This window comes from Aquila chrysaetos, chromosome 4 (genome assembly GCF_900496995.4).
Source record: "Aquila chrysaetos chrysaetos chromosome 4, bAquChr1.4, whole genome shotgun sequence".
Lineage (NCBI taxonomy): Eukaryota > Metazoa > Chordata > Aves > Accipitriformes > Accipitridae > Aquila > Aquila chrysaetos.
The window spans coordinates 71,228,119-71,236,311 of NC_044007.1; the positions used below are offsets into that span (position 1 = coordinate 71,228,119).

The 8,193-nt window shown below is 44.1% G+C and overlaps 1 protein-coding gene across 16 annotated transcripts in view; it reads right to left on the minus strand.

Annotated features, from left to right (window-relative positions):
* The window catches only part of LOC115340598 (poly(rC)-binding protein 3-like), a 149,835-nt gene extending 146,521 nt beyond the window's left edge, over positions 1-3,314 (minus strand). For 3 of the 16 annotated variants that reach the window (XM_030012442.1, XM_030012440.1, XM_030012444.2), the window contains exon 1: positions 72-430. The gene's annotated coding sequence lies outside the window, so the exon portion shown is untranslated. Of the gene's footprint in view, positions 1-61; positions 457-693; positions 889-2,748; positions 2,903-3,123 lie in introns of those variants that run through there. The other 13 variants (XM_030012446.1, XM_030012436.1, XM_030012434.1 and 10 more) reach the window with 12 other exon arrangements.
* Between the last annotated feature and the right edge of the window lie 4,879 nt (positions 3,315-8,193).

Consider the following 8,193-nt stretch of genomic DNA (forward strand, 5'->3'; position numbering starts at 1 on the left):
AGATTATTCACCACCCCCCCCTGCCAGCCCTTCTGCTGCACCCCAGTGATAATTGCTGTACCTCATCTCACCTCGGCTCAGCTGCCCAACGCTTCCTCCTCACTCCGTGGTGAGGAGCGGGAATCCCGACGGTCACTTCCCAGCTCCTGACTCTTTATTCCCAAAGCGCCCAAACCGGGTTATCCATGCAGCTGCAAAGTCTCCCTACGGCAGCATTAAGAGCTTTGGCTCCCGAGGCCGTCAGCCCGCCTTTACTCCTCGCTCCATCAGACCTCTGACCTCTCTGCCCCCCTCAAAACATCACCGCCACGACCACCACGTGTTTTGCCGCAGCATCTGCCGCTCCAAAAACCCTGCCCTCCTTCAAGGACCTCTTTCACGCTTCTGCCACGCGCACATCTGCGGCTGCGACCACGTCCCCCGTCAGCTTTGCAAGCTTCTCCGCGACTTTCCGCCACAGCGGTAACACCCTTGCCCTATGGCAGGGTCCCTTCCCAGTTGTCCCAGCCTCCCGAGCAGGAGGGCCAGCTCACCCTCCGCTCCCCCGGCTCCTGTCCCGCTTCCCCCAGCACGGAGCACCGCGAGGGGTGCGACTCGGCTAGGAAACCTCTCGCCCCGCGACGGTTCCGTGGCGAACGGCTTCGCGGGGCAGAAAGCTGAGCGCTTCCCGCACGGCTTGCAAAAGTCGCTCACCGCGTTTGCAGTAATCCGGAGAAGGCTATTCCAGGCTTGCTCTTGGGTATCCGACCAACACAGCAGTCTTGGGATTTGACTTCTATTTTTTAATACCACATTTCACTCTATGTGAATATCAGACCTCAATGCCCCGCAATACCGAGGCCGGCTTCGGAGAAGAAGGGCTGCATCCTGGAACGCCTACCACATGCACACCCAGCCCTTCGCCCGGCAAATTCCTGTGGCATTCAGAGACTGCAAAGGCTGAAAAGAAACAAGGAGCCTGGACATCTAGTAGAAATTCAGTTATCCTGAATAAAAATTGTATTTACAAAGAATCCGAAAGCAAATCTAATCTAACGCTGAAGATATGCAGCACAGGTTACACGTTGTTAAGATTATTAGTACGATGTCCATTATGAGAAGGCTTTCAAATAAAAGTGTTTTCTCACCGACTGTGCACTTGCGTTAATGTATTTCTTACCAATACCACTAATGGAGCATTCATCATGTTTCTAGCTTCTCTGAAGTAACAAGAAAAATATATTGAGCCATGCAAGAACAAAATGAACATATCCACTTCGCTAAGCGTGATCATAGCGCTCACACTCTACAGATGTGTGTAAATACGATCCTTGAAGGAAATAATGGCAAATGACTTCAATATTACAGAAATATTCAAACCAGCATAAATTGGAGACCAAGAGTGATAAGGAACGGAACCAGTAAAACAAACAGTTATATTCTTGAGGACCTATTCTTGCAGCATGGACACAGATGAGAGAAAGAAAGGGGGCAAGGTCTTTTGTAAGAAATCGGCTATTTCAGACTGTAAGGAAAGTAAAAATGCTTTTGTTCACCTGATTATAAATTAAGAAGGTATGGACTAATAACCACACGATCGATCAAGTTTTTCCTTTTCTTGAATACAGTGAGTAGAATACTAGATAGATAATGTATTTATTAAGAGGTTTATAAGTAGGCAAGCCCCAGCTTTTCAGTTTATTTTATTTTTATAAACTCTTGCCTGATTTTAGTATGGCCGATTCCTGGATTCCATTTTGAACCATCCTCAGTGATAGTTCATGAACTTTGCACCAGGAATCTTTGTAGGCATAAGTGGTGGACAAATGGATTACCAGCTGCCTCACTCCATTTTTCCCTATTGTTCTGCTTCTAAAACTGCATATAAAAGAAACAAACAAAACCTACGGCTAGACTGGATGGTACGCACACTTCTAACAGCAATTTATTTTTTTCTTTTAAGATTTGAAGACAGGCACGCACAAAAATTTCCAGCTATGGCTGCATTTTGCTGTCTGTAATCTACACAAGAGCTGTTAAAATACGATTAGGTAACACGTGTTAAGTGAGTGTTTATTTTTCCAGTAGTACCAGTAGGGTTATCAGAAACACAAATAGAAGTTGTACACTAAACATGACCATATCCAGTGTAACAGGACATTCTAGCAGATGTATCAAAAAGATTAAAGCATAGTTTTTGGCACACAGTAACAAAACTTCTTGCACCTTTCAAAATAATAACAACAACAACAATAATAATAATAATAAAGAGGCATGAAGTCCAGAGTCCTTTCTTATTACTGTTACCATAAAGCTATCATATATTTCCTAACTTTTCTTTAAGAAACACGCACTTTGAAGTTCACTTTTTCCCCCCATTGCACACCACACAGAACCACGATACGCTTGTTTACTTAGGCTGTTTACATTAGCAACTTAAAAGCAAAAAAAACCCCCAAAACCCTCCAGAAACATTAACAGCTAAACGAAAGGAGGTAATTTCCAGTGCTAATACCCCCCAAACGCGGGACAACATTCCAGCTCGGTTGCTTTTGACAGGGATGCTGGTTTCTAGCATGTCAGAAACTTCTTCGCCTCTGCCTTTCTAATCCCTCCGCAGCCCCTGCGGTTTTCCTTGGCCTCTCTCCATTTCACGTTAAACTTGCAGGAAACTATTAACCGGGACACACGCGCACACACGCACATCATTTCCAGCTGAAATTACGGCATTTAAACCCTGGAGCTGCCGGCTCAGGCGGGGTTACTCACCCGAGGGAAGCCCACACTTTCCAACTGACAGTCCCTAAGAGAGAGATTTTAGCGCGGATGAGGATGATGATGATAAACCAGCCCCGTCTCCACACAAATCCCTTCCACCGCAACTTGTTGGTTTCCATCTTTTAACGACTCTACCCATCGCAGCCTATCCCGGGCAGACAGAGGAGCAAAACTCAGCCCCTAAATCACCCGCAATCAAAAGCAGCCCTCTCGGCTCCTGCAAGCTCAAAACAAAGCAACCCACCCCCATACCCCCCCACCATAACCCCCTCATCCTCCTCGGCCGCCCCACAACTCCAGCAAGGGGGAGAAGGTTTCTCTTCGCCCCTCTGCTCTCTCCTGCCCACCCGGGGCCGAGGTACCCACCTGCCGAGCGGGACCCCGAGCCCCACGCCGGTCCCTTCCTCCCGTGGGTGGGCTGCTGCAGCCCCAGCCGGCTCCCTCCCCGCCGCCCGAGCGGGGACAGATGGCCGGGAGCCCTGAGCCCTACCACAGTCAGGCAAAGCTGGCTTTTTTTTTTTTTTTTCCTCTTTTTCTTCTTCCTCTCTTTTTTTTTTTTTTTTTTTTTTTTTTTTTTTTTTCTGCTTTTCCTCCCTTCTCCCCGTTTTTCCTCCCTCCCTCCCCTGGCTTAGCCCCTGGCAGATAAACCCGAGTCAGGCAGAGTGTGCTCACAACACCCCCTCCACCAATCATTTCAATTAGTGCCACATGAGAGGAGCTTCTGCCCAAAATCTGCTTAAGAAAGGGCCAGAGGGCAGGGCAATCTCCTTTGCTCAACAATGACCAGAAGCTGCTATAAATATCCAAACAAAAGCACTGTCAAGGCCAGGAATGTCACATCCTAATGTGATAAAAATTGTAAAGATCCCATGTATACCAGAAGTACAAAGGAGGAAAAATAATTTAAAAAAAGAGACAGAGATTAAAAGCAGTCGCCGCCTTCCTCCCCTCTCCCCCAATACGAAACCTGGTAATATGTTATCAAAGTTGTATATTTCTGGGTGCCAAGCTATTGTGTTTTCCAGGTCCTGAGCGGCTCGCTCACAATCCCTTTGTGACAGCTGCACGCTAATATTTATAGGTACCCGAGTCTGTAATATATATCTTGTATAACCACGTACAGTGACCAGGGCTGGCCAGAGGTAGCCCCCAACCCCACGGATACATTGCATCACACAAATAGTACAAGCAATGACTTCTCTAAATTAAAACATTAACAAGAGGTTCCCAATATGCCAATAAGTAAATCAATACATTAATAAAGTACAGACTCCGGTGTATTTGTATCAAAACCGGGGGATTTAATCTAATTTGATTTACACACATTTTACGCCAGCATATTCCAGCGCTGGGAGTGAGGAGAAACTCCAGCTGGAGGTTTCTAACTCTACAGTGAGTTAGAGCTGCAAACTAACAAAAAATCCCCGCAAACACCCTCGACCAAGCAGAGTGCTTCCGCCGGCAGTGCCCGGACCTGGAGTTTGTGCACCACTTTGCAAACCTCCAGTTTACACCGTGCAAGTAGCTGCATGCTGCCCGCTCTGGCATGGGGAGGGCAAGCCAGGAGACGGGAGGGGTTTCGGACCCATTTGACTGCTTGTAAACCCTGCAATGCCTCTGAGATAGTAATTTCCAGTCTGTTGATGGCAGGGTGACAACAGCCAGGTTCATCTGAGGAGAAGCCGATAGTTGCCGTCACCTAATTCCCCCCCGAGACGTTCCCGAATGTAATCATTGCAAAGGGAGGGTGCTCAGCCGATGTCCCTCCAACTCTCCTGTCTTGATGTTTATGTACAAATCTATGTAGAAGTAGTTAATCCTATTCACTAACCTCGTGCTCTTTTAGAGCTGAGATAAAAGCCGTCTGAAATTATCCCCGTTTCCTCTGTTTGGTTTCCACCAACTCAACAATAAACTTCTCTTCTACTACAAATAAATGTTATTTTTTCCATTTCATTCCCATGCCCTCCTCTGATCATACTTGTTTGTCCCGCTGCAGTGAACACTGCTTTCTCATACTAAACCCATTCACATACAGGCTTATCCTCAAAGCACCCTTATCCTCAGAGGATGTCCAGAGATGGGTTTTGCTGCTTTATTAATTCCCTGAAGTTAAGCATGTGTCCTACATAACAAAGGATGTACTTTTAGAAGATCATTTGAAGGAACGCATTGAAAAGAGACAATATTTAAGCGAAGCTCCTGCAAAACCCTAGTCCCAAAGCCAACGTGCGCAGGCTCGCCGGAACAAAACCGTCCGCCAGATTTCCAGACTTCCTAGTTTGAGCGGGGACAGAAATATTCTTTCTTTCGACAAAGAGCTTTCAGTAACCCAGAGCGCACAGACGCAGAACAACACCACCAACACAAACAATACAGACTAAGCGTTGTCGGGCCACGGCCGCCGGCCCGCGGGCTGGCAAAGCCCTCCCCGAGGACGGGGGGAGAGCGAAGCGGAGCCCCCCAATTCTGGCACTGGCAGGGTGGAGGTCCCTGTAGCCCAGCACGGCAGCTGGAGGTACGGCAGGACATCCAGCTGTGCTTGCGAGGTATTGCAATATAGCTAATAAACCCTCGCAGTTTCGCTGCCCGATCTTTACGTAGCGGCCTGCTTTTACTTCAAGCGGGGCCAAGCTGGGTGTCCGCGGCAGCAGTACAGACCCTCATTGCAAAGGAGTGGACAGAACCTTCGCTGAAGGAAAAAAAAAAAAAAAAAAAAATAATCCTCAACAACAAAAACCCCTCCAGGTAAGCAGGAAAAGATTTTTAGGCTAATGAGCTTACCTGGGAAAAACATCACCTATGACTTAAATAGCTGCATAGTTGTAACTGAGTAACAAGACAGCAAAAATAAGTCACTAATGGAGTGAAATGAAAGCTTGTGTGCATGGTATAAAAATCTAGCCAGCCAGGCAGATGAATAAATTGGCGGAACTGAGCCACTGATGCCAGAAGTGAAAGAAAAATATCTTTCTCTCTGAATTTTGGGTGGTTTATCTTTCACTTCCTGGATCAGCTAGCATTACAGAGTTCAAAGAGGAAAAAAAAGGTTACAAAAATAAACAGTATTTTCTCATTCTGCCCAAAGGCCCCGTTTGAGTTGATCTGTCTTGACCCGGTCCTCGTTGTTTTGCATGCTGCTTTCCTACACCAGCTTTTCCAACCTATGGATAGAAATGGTGGAAGAATCTTGCAACCTCCCTTAAGGATGCTGAAAATGTAACATGAGGAAAACTGCGTGCATGGAAATATTCCTCGCAGAGAGGTATTCCGAACGGCTCTCCTTTGTCAGCTTGAAAGTGTTCAAAATGCCATTTGCTTTACAGATCAAAATGCTGTGTTTGATGGTAAATCTAAAAGACATGACAGAAATCTCCATGAGCAATGACCCCAAAATAAAACGTATAAAGAAAAGATACTGCTTAGTTTGTAAACAATTTAGTGTATATTTGCAATTTTAAACTGTTTATAAAATATTCCACCAATAGATCAGGGTAAGACTTCTTGTTTTACAGAAAATTATGACTATTACCTGGAAGTGCTTTAAGTTAACTCATTATGGAAATGGAAACCCGGATCAGATGCATCGGGTCCTCGCGTTTGACAGAATTTCCTAGAGAAGCAAGCCTATCTATGGAAAGCTATCCTCAAGCACTGGTTGAAGTTTTCCCTTAAATACTGTTTTGTTTGATAAGTGAAAACTGACAACACCACCAAATCATCTACTATTAGCGTTCTTTTCTTTTACACGTCCCTGCCCTTGGAAAAAAAAATAATAATGGATTATGCTATTTCTTTGTCTGAATAAAATGTTGCAGTTCCGGAGATAAAGACGTATTCAGCTGAGCAATTAAATAGCTAAATAAATGAATCAGCAGAGCAGAAGTGACAGATTTAATTACTGCTTAGAGCTAGGAAGGGGAACTAATTATGGGGTTCATGAACCACATGCCATTCTTCTCCTTAAGCATGTGCTTCGAGTCTTCTGGATCAAGCTCTGCAAGTGCAGTAGCATCATGCACCATATTTAAAAAAAAAAAGGAGAAAAAACAAAAAAGAGGAAAAAAAAAGCCATCCAAAATTTGGAAACGAAGTCTAATCTTTGAAGAAAGAATAGTCAATACTCTGTTTTAAAAACCCATGTTCAATTGACTCGATACCATGAGTTAAAGGAACTTTCGTTTAAATAGATAAACACTAAAAATGTAGTTCTCCAAAAACTGAAAGCACAATGAAGTTCACTGGTTGTGAATAAACCAAAGATTGCAACAGAAAGCTGTGGTAATTGAGGCATAAAGCATACAGCTATATCAAGTGATTAGGAGCCCTATTCATCAGAAAGTACCTGTAACTGGGAAGCCTGAGAAAGCTGTTGATCCTACCTCTCTTCTGCTTTGGTCAGCCCACCTCAGCAAGCAATACAGTTCAAAAAGATGATTTTGTGGCCACCAACTGCAAAGCCACTAGCTGTGGAAAAAACTGTTCCTCGGTTTCTGCCTTCTGCCCCATTTCTCTACTTTGCATTTACTTTACCGTCCCAATTTTATTCTTGTTTGATAAGACTGTCAATGCCAATTATTTGAGCTTCATATTAACATCATGAGCCTTGTGGTATAATACCACAAACATAGAACTCCTTCCCTCATTAGTGGGAGGGAGAAAGAGGAAAAAAACCTACACGTACAGCATTTGAATCACATTGTTCACTGAATTGCAAAATTTTGGCGCGTTTATGGCTATCTTATACAGATGAAAAGAGACGGGTATCATTTCCGAAAAGAAAAGAAGTAGAGCACCAAGCTATTAAAAAAAAAAAAAAAAAAAAAAAAATAGTGGAGATAAGAGAGAAGTCTTTCATTCATAGCCAGTGGTATTCTAAAATTAAAATTTCAATCTGTTGTGACGTCTGTTTTAGAATAATTTTAAAAATCAACGTTTGCCTCTTTTCCTAAAAATATTGCAAAGAAAGAGATAAATAACTCCGCACAGTTGACTTCCTACACCATTCTGAAAAACAATCAGACCTTCTACTCCACTGACTTTGAAAATTTTTAAAAAGCAGGACACGATGCAAAAAATAAAATATCTTATGGCTGGGAGAGATCTAAATCTACCCCAGCTATAGCCATATTCTCCTTCTACACAACCAGTAATTTTGTCAAAATTAAAATAATCGTGTCCAAACCCAGAAATGTAGGCTGATCTCTGGGAAAGCTCACTGGACAATCACAGGTGCCATCATCTTCCAAGATTACAACATCAGCTCTGCTTGGCTGAAATTCTGTTCTCTGAAGGCAGCCAAAACCAAGGTCTATTGCATCAATAAAGTCCAAAATAAATCCAATCTTGAAAATCAGTGTCTGGGCTTCTGTATCAAGGGAGACTGTATCTGCAGGGAACCACGAGCACTGTACATCCAAGATAAGGTAAAAACAG